The sequence below is a fragment of the Protopterus annectens genome, chromosome 5.part0 (assembly GCF_019279795.1).
Source record: "Protopterus annectens isolate FY-2018-M chromosome 5.part0, PAN1.0, whole genome shotgun sequence".
NCBI classification, from domain to species: domain Eukaryota; kingdom Metazoa; phylum Chordata; order Ceratodontiformes; family Protopteridae; genus Protopterus; species Protopterus annectens.
In genome coordinates this window covers 255,052,047-255,072,880 of record NC_056735.1, presented here as the reverse complement: position 1 = coordinate 255,072,880, position 20,834 = coordinate 255,052,047, and the positions used below count along the sequence as shown (strand labels likewise).

The 20,834-nt window shown below is 42.5% G+C and overlaps 1 protein-coding gene across 1 annotated transcript in view; it reads left to right on the top strand.

Moving 5' to 3' along the window:
* Positions 1 to 20,834, top strand: part of ARFIP2 (ADP ribosylation factor interacting protein 2) — a gene marked incomplete in the record, with an annotated part of 1,173,031 nt that overhangs the window by 886,957 nt on the left and 265,240 nt on the right.

Sequence of the window (20,834 nt, the reverse complement as noted above, 5' to 3'; positions counted from 1 at the left end):
AGTTTCTTTGGAGTCTCAGGCAGAGACTTTACTGTTACAGGATGTGCCCTCTCAAGAGGTAGGCCAGGCTGAGGGGGCTTCTCAGGTTACTGTTCTTTCCTCTCTTCCCAAGGTAGTTAGAGCCTCTCCTTCTGTTTCCAAAACTTCTTTGAGAGGTAGGCCAAGTTCAGCTTCAGTGGGGGCTTCTCCTAGCACTTCAGGTTCTGTGCCTAAGAAACATATGCTTAAAATGGCAGAAGATTTAATTACTATGATTAGAGGCTCTATGCCCCCTCCTGATAAGAGGCCTAGGGTGGAGCCTGAGTTTGAGAGTTTTGAACAGTGTTCAGAGGCTTCTGAGTCTTCTGCGGAAGAATTGCAGGAGTATCCTCCTTATTCTGATTCTGATGTGGATGATTCCACTCCTACAGCTTCTCCTCCTGAGGATTTCTCATTTTCAGAGACTCTGCATTCCATGAGGGAGCACTTTAAATGGGAAGGCCAAGATTACTCTGATTCCAGGAAAAGGCTTAGGAAATTCTTATTTTTACCCCAGCATAGGCCCTTAGCTATACCTCCTGTGTTGAATGTGGTGGAAGATGTTTTTGCAGAGGCTTCCCTGAACCCTGATTCTTTGCCTCCTGCCCCTGTTAAACCTGATAGGTACTATAGGGTGCCTGAAGCTCATAAGTATCTGTTTAAGAGTCCTAGGGCAGACCCGGAAACTGTTTCTCAGGGGCCTAAGGGTGTTAAGGCCTCTGTTGTTAAAAATCCTGTTCCCACTGATAAAGAGGCTAGGGCTTTGGATAGGTGGGGAAAGAAAGTGTATACTTCTTCCACTTTAGCCATGAGAGCGTTGAATTGTCAGTTTCACATGCTAAAATATCAAAATTATCTCCTTTCACAATTTTAATCTAAGGTGGATGCTTTGGCGGAAGGTATAGAGTGTAAAGAGTTGCTGGATTTAGTTCATGTGTCTGAACAAGTGGGTAAGCATTCTTTGCAATGTGGTTTTGATGCTGTGCAGGCCTCCTCGAGGGTGGCTGCCACTAGTTCTGTTCTTCGCAGGCATGCCTGGTTGAGGGATCAGAATTTAGCAGAGCATGTTAAGACTAGGATTTTGGATGCTCCTTTACAGTCTGATGTGTTATTTGGTTCGCCTGTGGAAGCAGTTTTAAAGAAAATGGAGGACAAAGCTAAGTCTATGCAAACTGTTAAAGATTTTTGCAGGTGCAGCCACCGAAGTTTAGTAGAAATTGGCCTACTAAGGGATGGACATATCCTGCTTATGATTCCCAGTCTAGGGGTAGGTCTAGACGTGGTAGAGGCAGAGCTCAAGGTTCTTTTAGGCCTAGAACAGGGGGTTCACCTGCTCAGACTTCTGGTGAGGGCAGGGGTCAGTCCTTTCGTAAACAGACCCAATGACCTGCTTTTTCAGCTGCCAGTAGATTCTCGTCTGGCAGCTCCTTTGGGAGGAAGACTGTCTCTTTTCAAAGAAAATTGGGATTTAATCACTCAAGACAGATGGGTGTTGGATATCATTCACCACGGTTACAGGTTTTATTTCCATACATTGCCTCCTTTCAAAGGCATGCCAGACGTTCCCCTCCACAAAGGAAAGAGGCTCACAAGCAAATTTCTCTGTTACTCCAAATAGGGGCCATTCAGCCAGTCCCTGTACCAGAAAGGGGCCTAGGATTTTATTCTCGCCTGTTCCTAGTTCCAAAGAAGGGGAACACGTGGAGACCAATTTTGGATTTATCTATCCTCAACACTTATCTGGACATTCCCAAGTTCAAGATGTTGACGTTACAACAGCTTTTACCTCTACTGGGCAAAGATCATTGGATGGTAACTTTAGATCTCAAGGAAGCTTACCTTCATGTGCCTATATGACTAAGTTGCAGGAAGTATCTGCGTTTTCGAGCTGGAAATTCTCATTATCAGTTCTCTGCATTGCCCTTTGGCTTATCTACTGCGCCCAGAGTATTCACAAAGGTTCTGGCTCCAGTGATAGCTTACTTCAGGTTAAAAGGAATTCAAATCTATCCTTACTTGGACGACTGCCTGATTCTGGCTCAAGAAAAGGAAGACCTTCTACAGCATCTGGAATATGTCATAGCAGTGCTAAGATGCCTAGGGTATTCTGTGAACGAAATAAAGTCCAGTCTAGTACCCTCTCAAGACATGTGCTTTCTGGGTGTGAGACTGAATACAGCAGCCCACATGGCCTTTTTAACCCCGGACAAACAACAGAATCTTTCCAGTTACTTCCATCAACTATCTCTTCAGTCCGGGCTGACTGCAAGGACAGTCCTTCAAGCCTTAGGGTTCATGGCATCTTGTATTCTGGTGCTTCCCAATGCCAAACTGCATATGAGGAAGCTACAATGGTATCTCAAAAATGTATGGACACAGCACTGCCAGGATTTGGACACTGTCATTCAAATAATACCTTGCATTCAAAAGGAATTTTTGTGGTGGGCTCAGGAATGTCACCTAAACAAGGGACTCTCTGTGACCCGGCCAGAGGCGAGTCAGATTCTAACGACAGATGCCTCAGACATTGCTTGGGGAGCTCATCTAAATGGAAAGTGGATACAAGACAAGTGGCCTGCCAGACTACAGCATCTACATATCAACATGAAGGAGATGTTAGCAGTCCAGTTTGCATTAATGGCTTTCAAGGAGTTACTTCTTCCAGGGCAGGTGTTGATTCTAACAGACAACACAACTGTCATGTGGTACATCAACAAACAAGGGGAACACATTCTTACCCATTGTGCAGGCAAGCAATGATTTTATGGGAGACTGCGCTCAGCTTGCAACTAACTCTTCAGGCAAGGTTTCTGCCGGGAGCACAGAACTCCTTAGCAGATGTGTTAAGCAGACAAATCATGGATCCCCACGAGTGGAAACTGGATCTTCATGTATTTCAAAAGTTGACAGTGTCCTGGGGAACTCCAGACATAGATCTGTTCGCTTCTCCACTAAACCACCAGCTGCCAAAGTTTTGCACAAAGAGGTTTCATCACACAGCTTGGAAAGTGGATGCTCTTTCTTTCAGTTGGAAAAATCTTCATGTGTATGCTTTCCACCTCTGCCTCTTCTTCCAAAGGTGCTTCTAAAGGTCAGACAAGACAAGCCAAGGATGATTTTAATAGCTCCAGATTGGCCTCGGCAGCACTGGTACCCATTATTGAGGAGTCTGGTAAAGAAGCCTCCATGGCCTTTACCCTTGATTCCGCACCTGTTGTCCCAGAGAGATGGTCACCTGCTCAATGTCAAGCTTCACTCTCTTCATCTAACAGCCTGGCATATTCTGTTTTGAAAGACAGCAGGTCTCAACTTCCTCAACAAGTTTTAAATGTGATTATGGAAGCCAGGAGACCTAGTACAAGGAAAGTGTACAGAAAAATGGAAGAGATTTTTATTTTGGAGTGCAGCAAACAATTTGGAGATTTCTGAGCCAAATTTGAGTGTGGCTCTTCAATATCTTACTGAGTTACTGGACAAAGGTTTGTCTTTCTCTTCCATTAAGATTCATGCTGCAGCAATTTCAGCTCACTATGATTGTGACCCACCATTGTTTTCGCATCCTTTGTTCAAGCAGTTTCTTAGAGGGGCAAAGAATATAAGACCCCCACGTAGAGCTCCTACTCCTGCTTGGGATCTCAATTTTGTGTTGGAAAAACTTACTCTACAACCTTTTGAGCCTGCGGCTACTACTGACTTGAAATACTTGTCATGGAAGACTGCTTTCTTGTTGGCTATTACTTCTGCAAGAAGGGTGTCTGAGTTGCAGGCCCTTATGGCAGTAGAGCCCTTTTTGATTTTCCATAAGGATAGGGTATCATTACGTACTAATCTTTCCTTTATGCCTAAGGTGGTTTCTAGTGTGGCTTTAAACCAAACTATTCATTTGCCTACTTTCTATGCAGATCCCCAAAATAAGGGGGAAAAGATTTTGCACACTTTAGATGTACATAGGCAGTTGCGTTATTATTTAAGCAGGACTAAGGATTTCAGGCAGTCTCAGCAATTGTTTGTTTCTTTTGCTTTGAGTTCTCAGGGCAAGCCTGTGTCGTAAGCAAACTATTTCTAAGTGGATTGGGTTTTGCATTTCATTTTGTTACTCCCATCATGGCAAGGAGATTCCAGCTGGGATTAGGCCTCATTCCACTAGGGCTACTGCCACTTCAACAGCATTTCTAAGGGGGGTGGCAACTAAGGATATTTTGGAGGCAGCTACTTGGAGTTCAGTGCATACTTTCTCTAAGCATTACCACCTTCCTCTCTACTCTAAATCTAGGGCTGGTTTTGCCACAGCTATTTTGCAAGGCATGTTGACAGCTCCTGCTTCCTTATGATTTGCCAGCCTCCCTTACCTCTGCTTTGGGATTCTACCCAATGGTTAGGACTGCAGCAATGTGGAATGAAGAACATAGTACAGTTTTGTACCTACCATAAATGTAGATGTTCGAGGATCCACATTGCTGCAGTCCAATTTACCCTCCCTCCTTCCCCTCTGTGTTTAGGGGTGGTGGTGTGGGTTAGGCTATATTCTTGTGCATTTGTATATATTGTATATATGTTTGGTGCAGGGTTTTTGTTGGTGTTTTGGTTTGGGCCTTGTCTTTTTAGGGTCTTCTGACATCTGGGGCAAGAAAAGACTGAGGATATGACGTCGGTCATGCGCATTAGTACCCTGACGTCCTGACGTCAGTCTAATGCGCCTTGACCGACGTCAGCCATATACTTTGGTATTCGGGCCGACTGGACAGCGGACTACCCAATGGTTAGGACTGCAGCAATGTGGATCCTCGAACATCTACATTTATGGTAGGTACAAAACTGTACTTTTTCCTGACATATGGGTTGTCACTGCTGACATCCAGCCGGGGTACCAAAGCTTTACTTTCCCTAGGACATACGTCTGACACACGACCTCCGATTGTAAGCATAGGGGTGTATAGATGGATGAATGAATGTGGATGCTCAGACTATCTTGCTGCCAGTTTAACACAGGTCGTGTATCCACTGGACTAATCTCCATTTGGTTATTGGTACTGTTGTTTCACTTGATAGGTTCCCAGTTGGGCACACATCTGAGACAACTTTCTCATTTTGTTTATGCTGTTTTGTTAAAAATTTTTTAGGTGTTAGCTAGGAGGATAAGTATGAATGCAGTAGGCAGACTCCATACAAGGACTTGCACACTAGGTGCCTTTTCTTTCTAGGCCTGGAACATGATCACAAATCCTGCTCCATTTGCCAAGTGTTCATTCTGAAAACCCTTAGGTCGAGACTTTACTCTGTCAACACCTTTCTTAGAGACTCAGCATCTTAAATGCCTGACCCAGTCCATGCTGGCAGAATCCACATCTTCAGATTTCTGTCTTTTGCCTGAGAAGAAGCTTAAGAGGCCCAGAACGCTGCACAGTCTGATGTACCTGATGAGGTTGGAGAACCTGAAGTATGCCAGATTACCTCTCAGTTGCCCACTAAAGAGACCCCATCAGTGGCTGGTATGGTTCATTAGGCCTTGCAGACTCTAGATACATCTGATGAGCTGCTTCTGAGAGCCCTTGTAGTGTCCCTCAAATATTGGTTAGAGAAGACATTCCAGGTACATTAATAGAAGCTAAGCAGGTTTCCGAACATCAGCGTCTCCTCCAGGTGGATGTCACACCAAAAGGAAAAAAACAAAAGACAGATGTGGCCTCTCCCCAAGCAAGAGAAAAGGAGTGGATAGATTTCTCCTAGAGATTGTTCAAAGGTATTATGGCTTTTAAATAACTCCCTTTGTGTCTCCATAACCACAAGCTACTCCTCAAAAAGCTTCTTTGTCATCTTCCTCTGAAGAACAAGATTATGATTCAGATTGCTCTCTCAACTGTTCTTCTCAACTTCACTGTCCTGGGCAAATCTCTTCGGATGAAGAGGACTCCCTATTTCCAGATTCCCCTGTTGAGGAGGCTTCCTTTGGGGCGACTATCCAGAAAATGATAACACTTTGAATGACAGTGCATTCATATCTCTGACGTACAGAATAGGTATTACAACCTCTTGGAAAGGGTACTCCTGCCTCTTCGTCAGTCCTTCCTGTTCTTGATGCTTTACAGGATGCCTCCAAGTTCACCTCTTTAGCTCCTGACTCTCAACCACCAACTCCATAAAAGACCAGGAAGGTTTTACAAGGTTCTTGATGACCTAAAATACTTGTGCAGGAATCCAATGGCAGACCCCTTTGAAGTATCTTGTGCTTCAGATAAATCCTCTAAGCTCTTACCCAGTACTAATGCCCTACCTACAGGCAAAGGCAATAGGGCTATGGCTAGATGGGGAATGAAAGCAGCTGTCTTGTATCCTTGTTTTTGGGGTAAATGTACCAGACTGAAATTACTAAATATTTGATTTCTGTCCTTTCTTCCTTGAACGAAGTTATGCTGGACACTCCAACTGCAGAATCAACGCAACAAATACAGAATCTTCTTTCCCAGGCCACTCAAGTAGCCAAACACATTAGGATGCTGTGAATGCTTCTAGGGCAGCAGCTACTGAGTTTGTTAGCAGATATGGATGGCTTCATAGCCAGCCTATTCCTGAGAATTTCAAATCAAAGCTTTTAGAATCCCCCTTGGACAAAGACCTTCTGTTTGGTCCCAGGCTGCCAGTCTGTTCAAAACTCTCTTAAGACCAAGATAAGACCATGAAAGACTGTAAGCAAATTGTACTCTTCTCACTTCCTAGATACCATAGAAAGTACCCATCTAAATTTATATCCTTCCTCAGAAGGGACCCTTGGGCAACTTAGAAACCAAGAAAACCCCTTAGAAAATGGTACAGTGGTAAACATCATAGAGAACTTCCCATCTGGGAGGCCTTCCTTTGGAAATATTTGTGACTACCTTTACAGCACCCCTTCCCCTGCCCTCAGCCCCTTAACTCCACTCTGCAAAAGACTGCCACTCTCCCTGGCATAGTGGGAAGCAATTACCACAGGCAAAAGGGTCCTGTCCCTCATTAAGGATGGTCATGCCATGTCCTGGGAAAATATTCCTCCTCTGAAATGCATGCCATGCCGTCCTCACAACCGACCGTCTCTGCTTGCCCCCATTTTTCAGGACCTCCTGAATCAGAGCATCAAGGAACAAGTCCCACAAGACTTCATAGGAAAAGGATTCTACTCCAGAATTTTTCTGGTGCCAAGGAAAGGAGGACAGTGGAGACCCAACCCAGACCTTTCTCGTCTAAACACTTTTTTGAAAGTATCAACTTTCAAAATGCTCTTTCTTCCCACTCACCTGCCCTTCATTTTCCTCCAGGCCTTTTGAATGTCCCTAGATCTGAAAGATGCCTACTTGCACATAACTAGTCATCCTTTTTGCAGGAAATTCCTCAGGTTTTTCTCTGGCTCCTCTCATTTTTAATTTATTGCTCTGTCTATTGGTCTTTCCACAGCACCAAGGGTGTTCACAAAGTGACTTGCTACAGTCGTGGCATTCTGCCTCACCCATGGAATTCATATTTTCCTCTACATGGACAACCTGTTGCTCCAAGCACTGTCTTTGGGAGTCCTCCTTTCAGCATCAGCATTTCATTCTCCAACTCCTCTCAGGTCTGGGTTTCACAGTAAAATTCTAAAAAAATTCCACATAATTCCTGCAGAGGACCTAATCTACCTGGGTTGCAGACTGGACACAATGAAAATGTATGCCATCCTTCCTCAAGTGAAAGTTCACAGTCTGTCCAACTTTTTCCTACATCTCTCCTCTGCAACACGCTGTACAGCAAGGGAGATGTTAAGAAAAGAACTTTGGATTTCATGGCAGCCACTATTCCTATGCTTCCCCTGCCTATACTTCACATGAAGAATATCCATTGGTATCTGAAGTCTGAGTGGTCCACACACAATCACACCCTGGACACCCTGATTCCCCTCCTCCCTTGCCTGAAAAAGGAGCTACTTTTCTGGAGGGAACAGGTCATTCGTACCCAGGACTTCCCTTCACACCACCACGTCCTCTTCAAGAAGTTCACACAAACATTTATGACAAGGTGTTGGGGGAGGCACAGACAGGATGACACTGAGTGCAGGGCAGATGGCAACCACAGTTCCCGAAGTAACATATTAGTGTGAAGGAAATGAGGGCTCTTCTGAAAGCCCTGCATACCTTCTCACACTTCACTCCTAGTCTACTCCAACAACACCACACTAGTGGGTCTTGATGGAGAGATGATAAAATCAGCAAAAGGAGGGAAGTATTGCTAGAACGGAATTCATCCTCAAGTCTTGCGGAGTAGCTTCACGAGGTGGACCCTGTTTTTCACAAGACGAAGCTGATATATAGACTGTATTTTATATAGCGTATATCATGGACAGAAGTAGGTTAAAAAATAGAGAAGATAGCTGGCCTCACAAGTCCCAGAATAAAAGTGCCCAATCCTGGTAGGCGCACTGGTAAAAATGACAGTGTAGAATCCTCATGACATGGAAATATTCCTACACTGAGGCTAAGCCAGGCCCAGGGGGAGGATAGCACCCCTGCTGAAGGAAGTAACAGTCCACAAAAATCACGAAAACTGGTAGGCCAAAAAAAGAGCCATGCAGATGATAGCCTGGACTATTGAGGATAAGAAAAGAACTATGTATTACTGTTATGCAAGAAACCCTGGATTTGCAGAGAAAAGATTGAGAGAAATTAAAGGAAAGAAATACTCCCACAAAAAAAAAACTCAGAAGCTTCAATTACAAATTTCTGTTCATTAATACAACAGATCCATGAAAAACACCATATAGACCAAGAAAACTTGTGCCATTTGGAAAAAGAAGCAACTGAGTAAGTGTGAAAATTGAAAGAACAAAATGTAGACACATTTGAAGGGCATAAAAAAGAAATATGGACATGGGAAAGAAAGCGAGATCTGATTTGGTAAAATATTTATGCAAAGGAGAAAGCCAAATTAATTAGCTCAAAAAAGGCAGCCTCAAAGATATTCAAAGAGAAATATAGGCCAAGGCATCGAGATGTTGAAAATTTAACAATAAAAATAAGATCACAAAGAGGGGATGTAGAACAGAAAATTAGTCAAGTAGAAGTTAAAAAATGGAAGCTGAAGTTATGGAATACTTGTGAAGTCTAACACAGGTCATATTCACAGCATGACAGAAAAATCGGTCCCCAAAGAAAGGAGAAACAAGAGGAGCAGGAGATATCTTAAGAAGAAATATGGACATGGGAAAGAAAAAGAGATTTAATATGGTGCAATATTTATGCAAAGGAGAAAGCAAAACTAATCAGTGCAAAAAGAGCAGCACCGAAGATACTTGAAGAGAAATTCAGGCAAAGACATCCAGATATGGAAAATTTTACAATACAAAAAAATAAGAAAGCAAAGAGGAAAAGTAGAAAAAGATGATTAGTAATGGAGAAGTTAAATAAATAGAAACTGAGGTTTTGGATTACCTGCAAAGTGAATAATTTAGTGTAGAAAATTTAACTTTGATAAGAACACAACAGGATAGAGCAATGGACAGCCAAATTAAGGCAAGGCCAGTAGAGCAGGAAGCATTTAATCAGTTGGCATATGAAGGTACTTTGGAGCCCCCCTTAGGAAACCTGCACAAAGGTTCAGTTGGAGCTATACAGCAAGGGAAAGATCAGAAAACTGTGGCAACTCTGACACAGTCAGTGTCATGGAGTGATAGGCCAGTGAGTTTCCATATGAAAGAGCAATGGATGGCACAGGGTGAAGCGTGCCACAGGAAGAATCTCCGTAACTTTCTATAGAATGCCTGCAGGAAATGGTGAACAAAGAATGTGCCCTCAGTTTAGAAGAAAATGATCTAAGAGAAGAGTTGCTTGATTTAATAGAGATGGATAGACATATTGAGATCAATGAAAGAAATAGACTTCAGAAGGTCAATAAAACCCAAAAAGTTAGAAGTTTGATAAAACAAATGAACATAGTAATTAGGATTGTCCATAGAGATTCATGCAATATAACAGAAGTAAATAGGATACGTTACTGTGCAGCCAGATTAATAACAGGTAAAGTCCTACCACAAGAGCACAGGGTAGTAGGAGAAAGGACGGGGAAAAAGCGAATGCCATCATGGAAGTACTGAATAGAGAAAACTATAAAGCAATTAAGACAAGAAGCATCACTGTTCGAGTATAGAAGAGGGAACAGATCAACAAAAGTACTCAAAGATGTGATAAAAGCAATGTGCACTATTACAGAGGATCAGAATTTATTATGCACTATGGCAAAAAAAAAAATAAAAATATCAGCATAGGCAGAAAAACTGAGAAGTTGCACAGATAAATATAAAGGAAAAGTACAAAACAAGCAATTTATTGATGACCCCAAAAAGTTTAAAGAGAATTGGGAAACAAGGTAAAAGGAATTGAAAGACCCAAACAAAGAAGAAATAGATACATTTTGGAGAAATATTTATAAAGATCCTGTGGAACACAACACAGATGCTAAATGAACCGAAGAAGTAAAAGCAAGAATGAGAAGTTCAAATGTACAAGATATGAAATGGGATGAAGTAATGGCCAGGGAGATTGAAACAAAGTTAAGAAAAGCCTCTATTGGAAAACCCCAGGCCCAGATGCAGTGCATAACCTCTGGCCAACAGTATTAGCATCTTTGCATGAAGATTTATCCATGTGTAAGAGCTATTTATAGGCTTACCCCGAACAGGCACCAGCCTGGCTAACAACAGGAAAACAATGCATCTACTTAAGAGAACCTGCAAGCTACCCTAAAAACTATAGGCCAATAACTTGCCTTCCGACAACGTATAAACTATACATGGGAATTGATGCAGACAGAGTTTATAGTAATTTAGAAGAAAACTCAGTTATGGCAGTAGAACAAAATGGTAATAAAAGACAGTAATATGGAACAAATAATCATTTTTTTTTTGTTGAAGTCATAGTGGAGAACTGTAAAAAGGGGAGGAATCTATGTATGGCATGGAATAGATTACAAAAAAGTGTTTGAAAGTATCCCACATTCATGGATAAGAGTGTTGAAAAATGAGTAAGATACACCCTACACTGATAAACTACACCACAGTTGCCATGAAATAGTGGCAAACTACTTTGCAGTTAAGCCATGATAAAAAGGACAAATTATTATTCCAGGGATGAAAATCAAAGGGGGATATTCCAGGGTGACTCTGTCACCACTGCTCTTTTGCCTTGCCCTTAACCCATTAAGCTGTTTACCTAACAGATTAGGTCATGGCTATAATTTGGCTCCCAGAAAGAACAAAGTATAAAGACTTCTCATCTTCTCTGTCAATGATTTAAAACTGTATAGCTCATCAGATGCAAGTAGTCAAACCTTTTTCAGATGTTATAAGAGAATGTCATTTGGGCTTGATAAATGTGCTAAAGCAACTTTTAAAGCAGAAAAGCTGCAGCACCAAGAAAACATCAGTTTGGGACAAGAATGTGATCTAAAAGAACTTGAGCAACAGGGAGTGTATAAATATTTGGGAATTGATGAACAATAAGTCAGCAGTAAAACATGAAGAAATGCAAATGAAACTCAGTAAGGAAAATATTGGAAGACTGAAATTAATCTGAAAATAGCGTTGATATCTAGGAACCAAGTTCAAGCTATAAACCAATTTGCTCTTTCTATCCTAACTTACAGTTTTGGAGTGATTGACTGGCCCCAAAAGTTGTTGGATAGATTAGACGGGAAAAGAAGGATGCTTAATGTTCACCCATTGATTTATAAAAAGCAGCGCACATCAAGATTACATAGTCCCCATTCTGAAGGAGGTCTGGGCCTCCTTAAAATTGATTACATGTATACATCTGCAGTCGTGGGACTTCATACATATCTGCTGACCTCACAAGACCAAAACATAGTGAAAGTTTTGAAACATGATGAGAATAAATCTAAGATGACTTCCCTTCTTAGTCTAGCAGAAGCATATCTGCAAAAAGCAGGAATGGAAATCGAACCAGAAGTGGATTGAAATTGGGCAACAACTGAATGTGCCAAATAACAAAAGAAAAAATATAAGGTGAGGGATCAGATGAGAAGGATCTCTTTGGCCCTCTTCAAAAGGAACCTTGACAGTTGGATGGAAGATAGGAAATTCACCCCGGGGATCACGTCAGTCGTCCTGCTAGATAGGGGTCCAGGGAAGTAAATATTGTGGGAAGAAGTAGCCAGGGAATTGTTATGGCTAGGCTTGTATAGGTCCTAGGACCGATAGCCTAGTATCAACCTATGAAGGCAAGAAATGTGGAACTTGAATAAATATAGTTGCAAGTTTAAAAAAAAAAAAAAAAAAACTCCTGGAACAACCTCATATTGATCATGATCCAAAGCAAGACTAGTTAGGGAGAGGCGAATTCAAACCAAAAGATGAAAGGTTAATATTGGTGGCCGAAGATAGTGGACTACACACACGTTGGTTTACAAAGTTCATTGAACATGTGGGAGAAACAGACCAATGTAGGTTTTATAAAACAGAATTGGCAATAGTTGCACTCCTTGTTGCTGGTTGTGACATACAAATGGCAGAAGGGACTGTATACTAAAAGGCATAATAATGTGGCAACACTGTAGCACTGGGGATTTTGCAAACATTATAATGGAGAAGCTGAAAAACACTGGAAATTGGAGCCACAAAGCATCATGGAAAATGATGAACTCTATCACATGGGATCAACCATTACCAACTGTTCAAAAGATAGATGCGAAAAAAAAAAACAGATATATAGTGGTCCATGAAGTAGCATTGATCATTGAAGTTACTGCACCCAGTGACTGCAGTGTCTTGCTTACAGACTGTTATGGTCATAAAATCAGAATTTGCAGGCAGAAACAAGAGCAGTGTGAAAGAAAGATACCCAGACAGTTCCAATAGTAGGAGCGGCAGGTCTTATAAAAGAGTATACAATCATATTTAGATAAGTTACCGATGCATGCAACTCCATACTAATTGCAGAAGGAGTCATTACTGAGCACATTGCAGGTGCTGTGAAGAGCACTTCTGACTGTCATCAGAGATTGAAACAATACTAATTTCATGAATGTTAATCATACTTTGACTATGGTATTAGAAACCCAAAAGATTTGTAGAAATTAAAAAGGGAAAAAACATAAATAGGAAGGCACCAGGTCTTGCAAACTGTGCAGGTTAGCACAGGAGGCATGGAACTTAGACACCCAGATGGACATCACCGTTACAGCCACATACATTCCTTTACAGGAGAATGTGCTTTCAGACTTCCTTAGCCTTTCTTTGTAGAACCTCCACTAATGGATATTAAACAGGCAGGTTTTCCAGGGAATCACCCTTCAGTGGGGCACTGCTCAGACACCCATGTGCATCACCAGTCAACCATCAGCTCTCCCAATTCTGCACCCGGGAACCTTGTCTTGCAGCCTGGAGAAGTGCTTTCTCCTTCCAGTGGACAGAGGAGTTCCTCTGACTTTCCTTCACTACCTTTTCTTCCAGAAATTCTTCTGAAATCACAAAAGGAAACACCAAAGCTCCTTTTACTGGCCCCCTTTCGACTGAGGCAGCATTGGTTTCCCTTCCAATTTTGCCTGACAAAGGGAAATTGCAGAAAAATACCTATACAGTTGGACCCGATCACACAACATAACGGATTTTTTCTCCACTCAAGTCCTCCCTCATTCAGCTTGACAATGTGGATGATAATAGTTGTCTTTGAGGGATTAAAATCCTTTCTGAGAAGGTTGTAAGTACTGCAGTAAGCCGGGAGACCCATCACTAGAAAATCTTACAAATCTAAATAGAAAAGGTTTTCTTTGTGTCACAGACATAGTCAGACCCACTCTTAATCACAGGTCCCTGTTGTACTGCAGTACAATTGCAAACCACTTCATTCAGGCTTGGCTTACTCTTCCGTAAAAGCTCACCTGTCAGCCTTATAATTGCCTGCCTCTTAATTCTCCACATATAGTTACAGCGGACATCAAGCTTTTGTTCGGGAGAGTTCTGCATCTTAAACCATCAGCATCAGCTGCTGCTTTAAAATTCTGCCCTTTGAAATCTGTCCTACTCTTGGCTCTCACTTGTGCTAGAAGAGTTTCTAAAATGTCCTTCCATATCACCGTTGCAGTATTCTTTACAACAGACATCCCCTGCCAAGGGTAGCTTGATGTCCAGCCAGTATAGCAAAGCCTTTAGGTTGTAATAGGTACGCTGTATGCCACATGTATGTTTCCCACGCATGACGTAGGACATAAAGGTGATGTACAAATGTACCATCCTCAGAACTTCTTTTTCATCATATTGAATCTTTGGTCTGAATGCTTGTTTGTCTGCTGGTTACCAGGCCTCTTTTTACATAAGTATCCTGTTGTTTTTTCCTTTCTTATCTCGTTTTATTTTATGGTTTTGTTTCGTGTCATCCAGAAAGGGGAAATGCAAGTGTGGGAGACATTCCCCCATAAGGATTGTCACAAGCGGTGTACCATATGTCAGGTGTCTGTTCTAAAAATCTTACATAGTTCTCTCTCTTTTTTAGCAGTTGACTTAGAAAACCAATGATTTAAATTGTTGGCCAAAGAAACTATTGAGGAATCTTCCTGGCCCGAGGGTCAGCCGCCCACGAAGAAGACTACCAAAAAAAGATTGGTCTGATTCTTCAGCTGTACCACCTCTGCCGGATGCCCCTCTCAAACGTAGTGAAAGCCTGGAGGACCTCCCAGCTTTTCAGTTGGATTTGGGTGATGTGACTGCTTCGTAAGCCGGCATGAATCCTTCGTGTCGCACATCCATGGTGGCCTTGCAGAGGTCCTCTTCGGATGTTCAGGGGGAACCACTGCTGATTATTTCTGTAGGGTCTAGGGGTGTTCCTCAAATCTTGGTTATTGAAGAGATTTCTACTACCCTTATAGAGTGTTGTCAGGGGTCAGAGCCAACTAAGATCTTTGGTGCTTTAGTCCCCTTGAAAAAGAAGCAGAAAACTAAGCGCCTTTTTGCTGTTCCCAAAGAGCCTCAAAATGAATGGTAAATTTTCACACAAGGTCTGATTAATGCCCTTATGGCTCTGAAGCCTCATCAGGGGGTCTCTGTTCCTGCTCCCCCTCAGTCTTCTGCCCCTCTTAAGAGGCCTAGGGAGTAGGGACATCTGATGAGATATGGATGCTGATAAAGAATCCTTGAGTTATTCTTCACAGATGCCCTCTCCCTTGGATTATGGCTCTGAGGAGGAGGAGTCTATTAGTCCTAATTCTCCTTTTGAGGAGATTTCTTTTGGTAATGCAATCTCCCTTATGATGGAGTTTGTGGGATTATGCTCAGGTCTCTGATGTTCAGAAGATGTACTGTGACCTTCTTCAAATGGAGTGTCCTAGATCATTTGCTGTTCCTCTTGTTCTTGCTGCCTTGTGGGATGCTTTTTCCATAGCTTCTCAGGCCCCTGACTCCCTCTCCCCTGCTCCTAAAAATCTGATGGGTTTTATAAGGTGCCTAAAAATTTTCAGATTCCTTTGAGTGCCCTTCTGCTGACCCTTCTGCTGTCTTCTGCTACCTTGGCTTTTAGAGCTGAAAACTACCAGACCCATATGACCAGGTATGTTTTAGCTCTTCTCTCTCTCTCAGGCCGGTCAGGTTATTTCAGATCATCCTGACTCAGCTGTTCCTTTACTAGGGACATCCTCTTAAGTTGTTCGCCATTCTCTTAAATGCAGCTGATGCCTTGTTTAGAGCTGCTGCTTTTGGTTCTGTGTTGAGGAGGTATTCCTGGCTTCAACTCCAACCTTTGCCTGATGATATTAAGGCTAAATTGATGGATGCTTTTCTCTACGTAACAAACATCTTTTTGGTGCTGCCACTGTTGAGCTGTTTGTCCCTTCAGGAAAAGGGTAAGGCTTTACAGGATTTAAAACAATTTTATTTCACCTGTTATCAACTTTCAAAGGAATGACCCTAATCTTCCTTTCTCTGTAGACATTCTCATCCTCCCCCAAAGGTAAGAAGGGTTGTAGAGGGGCTCCCCCTGCTAAGTCTACTCAAACTCCTTCAGCTCACAAGACTCATTTTCCAGACAAGCCAGGTGTTGTCTTACTGTCCTTGCCCCTCTCTTCTCAGTCACATTCCTCTCTCTCTTCGTCGTTCCATGTCCCTTCCAAATTGGTTAAAGATCAAACAGGATTATTGGGTTGTAGCCATAGTTCACCAAGGGTATTGTATGGCTTGGAAATCTCTTCCTTCCTTTTTCGGCATTCCTCAGCCTCCTTAGGAACAGCTGTCTTTTTTCCCAGAGGTGCTTCAAGACCTGTTGTCTCCGGGAAAACTTCAAGAAGTTCCAGTTCCTCAAAGGGAGAAAGGATTTTACTCCAGAATGTTTTTGGTCCCCAGGAAAGAAGGCACTTGGAGACTCTTTCTGGACCCCTCTCAGCTAAATATGTTTTTTTAAAGGTTCCTTCCTTTCAGATGCTATCCCTTCAAACCTTATTTCCTCTTCTTCCTCAGGCTTTTCTAGTTTCCCTGGATCTGAAAGATGCCTGTCTCCATATCCCAATTCATTCCCTTTTCAGGACGGTTTTACGTTTCCCTGTTGCTTCCTTGAATTTTCAGTTCTCTGCTTTGCCCTTTGGTCTCTCTACTGCTCCAAGGGTCTTTGCCAAATGCCTTGCTCCTGTAATTGCTTTTTGTAGATTGGAGGGAATACAAATCTTTCCTTACCTGGATAATCTTCTCATCCAGGCCTGTTCTCCAAAAATCATACTTCAACATCTTCACTTTGCTGGTTTTCTTCTGCAAAGCCTAGGGATTACTGTGAATTTCCAAAACTCTTTCCTGAATCTTTCTCAGGATCATGTTTTCTTAGGGTGCAAGCTCCAGACTGTTCCAATGCTGGCATCTCTTTCCTGAATCTTTCTCAGGATCATGTTTTCTTAGGATGCAAGCTCCAGACTGTTCCAATGCTGGCATCTCTGCCTCCTCCCAAGGTTTAAACTCTGATTACATTCATTCAGTCCCTTCTTCCTCTGAACTCCATTTCAGCCAGAGAGTTTCTAAGGGCTGAGGGGTGCATGGCTTCCACCATTCCTACGCTTCGTCTGGCTAAGTTTCATATGTGAAAGCGCCACTGATTCCTAAAGTAGTTTGGTTTCAACATTTTCATCCTTTGGATTTTCCAATTCCCCTTCTTCCCCATCTCAAGATGGAACTTTAGTGAGGGATTCATCAGTTGTCCATCAACCCAGTGCTTCATAGGAACTCTTTGTAGATGCCTCAGATGTGAGATGTGGGGCCTACTTCATTCCTCTGAAAGTGCAGGGCCTTTTGTCTCTTCAACAAAAAAAATAAATAAATAAAAGGTCATGTTAATGTCAAAGAGATGAGAGCCCTTCTCCTGGCTCTTAAGGATTTTCATTCTCTTTTTCTTCCAGGACTCCTCAAAATTTTCACAAACAGTACCACAGTGATGTGGTATATCAACAAGCAAAGGGGGGGGCGAGATCTTATCTCCTGTGCAGACTGGCTTTTCAGGTTTGAGATCTAGCTGTCCAGTGTCAGGTGACCCTTCAGGCAGTTTACACTCCTTCAGATCACAACTTTATGGCAGATTCCCTGAGCAGGTCCATAACACATTCTCATTAGTGAATGCTTCATAGAGATGTGTTTCTGGACATTGTCTAGCAGTGGGATACTCCTCAAGTCGATCTTTTTGCCTCCCTTCTGAACAGACAACTTCCTGTCTTTTGCACCAGAGTCCCATGTCCTTTGGCTTGGAAGGTGGACGCCCTCACATTTTTTTTGGAAGTGGATGCTTCTGTATGCCTTCCCTGTTCAAGATAGTACAGGATGCTCCCAGAATATTGTTGGTGACTCCCTTTTGGCCCAAACAGCATTGGTTCCCTCTTCTGCATTTAACCAAGGGCAAACTTCACAAGTTATTTCAAGGGGTGGACCTACTCACACAAGACAAGGGGTCTCTCTTCCATAACCACTTGTCCACTCTTCAACTGACGTTGTGGGTGATAGGGTTTTGATTCCTTTTAGGCACCTTTTTTCTGAGGACATGCTTTGGGTCCTGCAGGAGGGCAGGAAACCCACTACCAAAAAATCTTATTTATCCAAATGGAAGCGATTTTCTGTCTGGTATCTTTCTCGTAACCTGGTTCCACTTACTGTGGAAATTTGTTTGGTTCTCTCTTATTTGTGTGAATTGTTCAGTGCTGGGTTGACATAGCTAATATGTGGTCTTTAACTGAATACTATTTCTTCTTGTCTCTTGTTGACTCCCCCTTTGGCTTCTAGATTCAAGGTCAAACAATTTCTTAAAGGCGTCCCTTCATATTAGGCCTTCTGGAAAGCCTATTCCTCCTTCCTGGGACGTAAATTTTGTTATTGAAAAACTGACTCAGGCTTCTTCTGAGCATCTTTACAGCATTGTTCTTGGAAGACTGTTTTTCTTTTCGCCCTTACCTCAGCCAGACGAGTATCTGAGCCGCAAGTCATTCTGGCTGTTCTTCTTTTTTGGGGTTTTCATAAGGGCAGGGTTTCTGTTTGTACTAGTCCTTCTTTTATGCCCAAGGTGGAAAATGAGCTGTCTCCTAATCAGTCTATTCATTTACCCACTCTTTTCCTTCTCCATAATCTGCTAGTGAGAAGATTCTTCATACCTTGGATTTGCATAGACAACTCAGATACTATTTGGATAAAACTAAGGCTATTCATAAATCTGAGCAGTTTATTTCCTTTCATCCTAGGTCTTAGGTTTGGCTGTTTTCAAGCAAACCATTTCTTCATGGATGTCTAAAGCCATTTCTTTTTGTTATTCCTTTCGTGGGAAAAGCCTTCTTACTTCTGTTAAGGTTCATTCTACCAGAGCTGTGGCTTCTTCTGGTGCTTTTTTCAGGGGCTTTGATACAAGTTCTATTCCCGAGGCTGCTACTTGGACTTCTGACATACCTTTACCAAGCACTATAGGTTGGATGTTGTTTCTAGGGATAGAGATGGTTTTGCCAAGGCTATCCTTCATTGTTTCTAGAGGGCTGTACTGGCCCTTTATCCTCCTCCCAACTTTCTCCCTGACCTTTTGTACTCTCCTTGTTGTAAAGAGTACTGCAACAGTTATACAGAAAGACATAGTACAGTTGTGTGAAATCTTAGCATAGCAGTAAATGTCCTTCTCTCCACTGTTGCAGTATTCTCTCCGTTCTTACTTCCCCTGTTCCTCTTGTCCTCCTGGATGTACCCATTACCTCTTAGTATCCTTAGACTGTCATTCCTCCTGAGACACTTTATTTCTGAGGAGGGTACATCACCTTTATGCCATGCATGGGGAGCATATGTGTGACATGTAGTATACCTGTTAAAACTTAAAGGCTTTGGTATACTGGCTGGATGTCGGGCTACCCTTGGCAGGGGATCGCTATTGTAAAGAATACTGCAGTGGTGAAGAGAAGGACCTCTACTCTTATGGTAAGATTTTACACAACTATAATTTACAAGCTGTTATGGCCATTCCATCTTTTCTTATTTTCCACAAGGACAGGCTGACTCTCTGGGCTAATCCATCATTTATGCCTAAGTTAGAGAATAAGTTATCGCTCAATCAGGCTATTCACATGCCCACGTTCTTTACCAATCCCCAAAATAAGGGGGGGGGGTAAAGAGTCTTGCATTCTCTGGGTAGTCACAGGCAACTGAGATGTCTAGACAAAAATTCTTCAGGAAGCTTGACCAGCTGTTTATCTTTTTATGAGCCTTATGTTGATCAGCCAGTCTCCAAACAAGCTATTGCAACTTGGTTCTCTAAGGCTATCTCTTTCTGCTATTTGCACTATGGTAAGTACTTGCCTTCCTGCTCCAGAGTTCATTCCACTAGGGTAGTGGCTTTCTCAGGAGCTTTTCTCAAGGGAGTAGATGCCAGATCTATATCGGAAGCTGCTACTTGGTCTTTTGGACATACCTTCACCAAACACTACAAAATTGATGCCTTCTCCAGACCCAGGGCTGCCTTTGCTAGGTCTGTCCTGTCTAGACTGCTATACAGCTCAGCTTTTGAGTAGCCAACCACCCTTCTCTCTACCTCCTTCAGCTGTGGAAATCACATATATGTCTAAAATACTGCAACTGTGATTTCAGTCAGGACCTAATACAGTTGTGTATGAACCATAACAGTAGATGTTCTGCTGATCACTGCTGTAGTATTTCCTCCCACCCTCCTTCCCCGGCTTACTTCAACCTTCTTTTTCTTCTCCCCCTCTTCTATAGCCTCTGCTCTGCTACATAGAAACTGGGGAATTTACTTACCTATTGGAACTACAACACTCCTAGCTGACTGGTCTCCCTCCCTCAGTAGTATTCAGGCCGCATACTTGTACAGTTGTCTGTATACCCCTATGTTTATGAGCTGAGTCATGCATTGGACATATGACCTCATGATGGTAAAGCTGTGGTACCCTGGCCAGACATCAGCAGTGATAACCCATGTGTCAGGAATACTGCAACAGTGGTCAGTAGGACATCTGTTTTTATGGTAAGTTGTTACAGAATTATACTTTTGCCATTCAGAAGAATGTGGTCTTCCCTTTTGCCCTGCTGACCAGAAAAGGAATTGATGGGTGTTACAGTTTTTCTTCTGTGGCAGGGAATTCTCACATTCTGTTATTTTTTGCAACTAATCCCAAAGAAGAACAATCAAGAGGAGAAGGTAAACACTTGCCTTGCACCACACTCATCACGTAGTCCCTCAAAACCTACACCACCAAAACACACACACAGAAGCACAAAACACACACCTACATTTGCGGAGGCTCTCAGTACAAATCTACCCAAACAACAGAGACCTCCAAAGCAGAAATGCAAGCAACCTCCA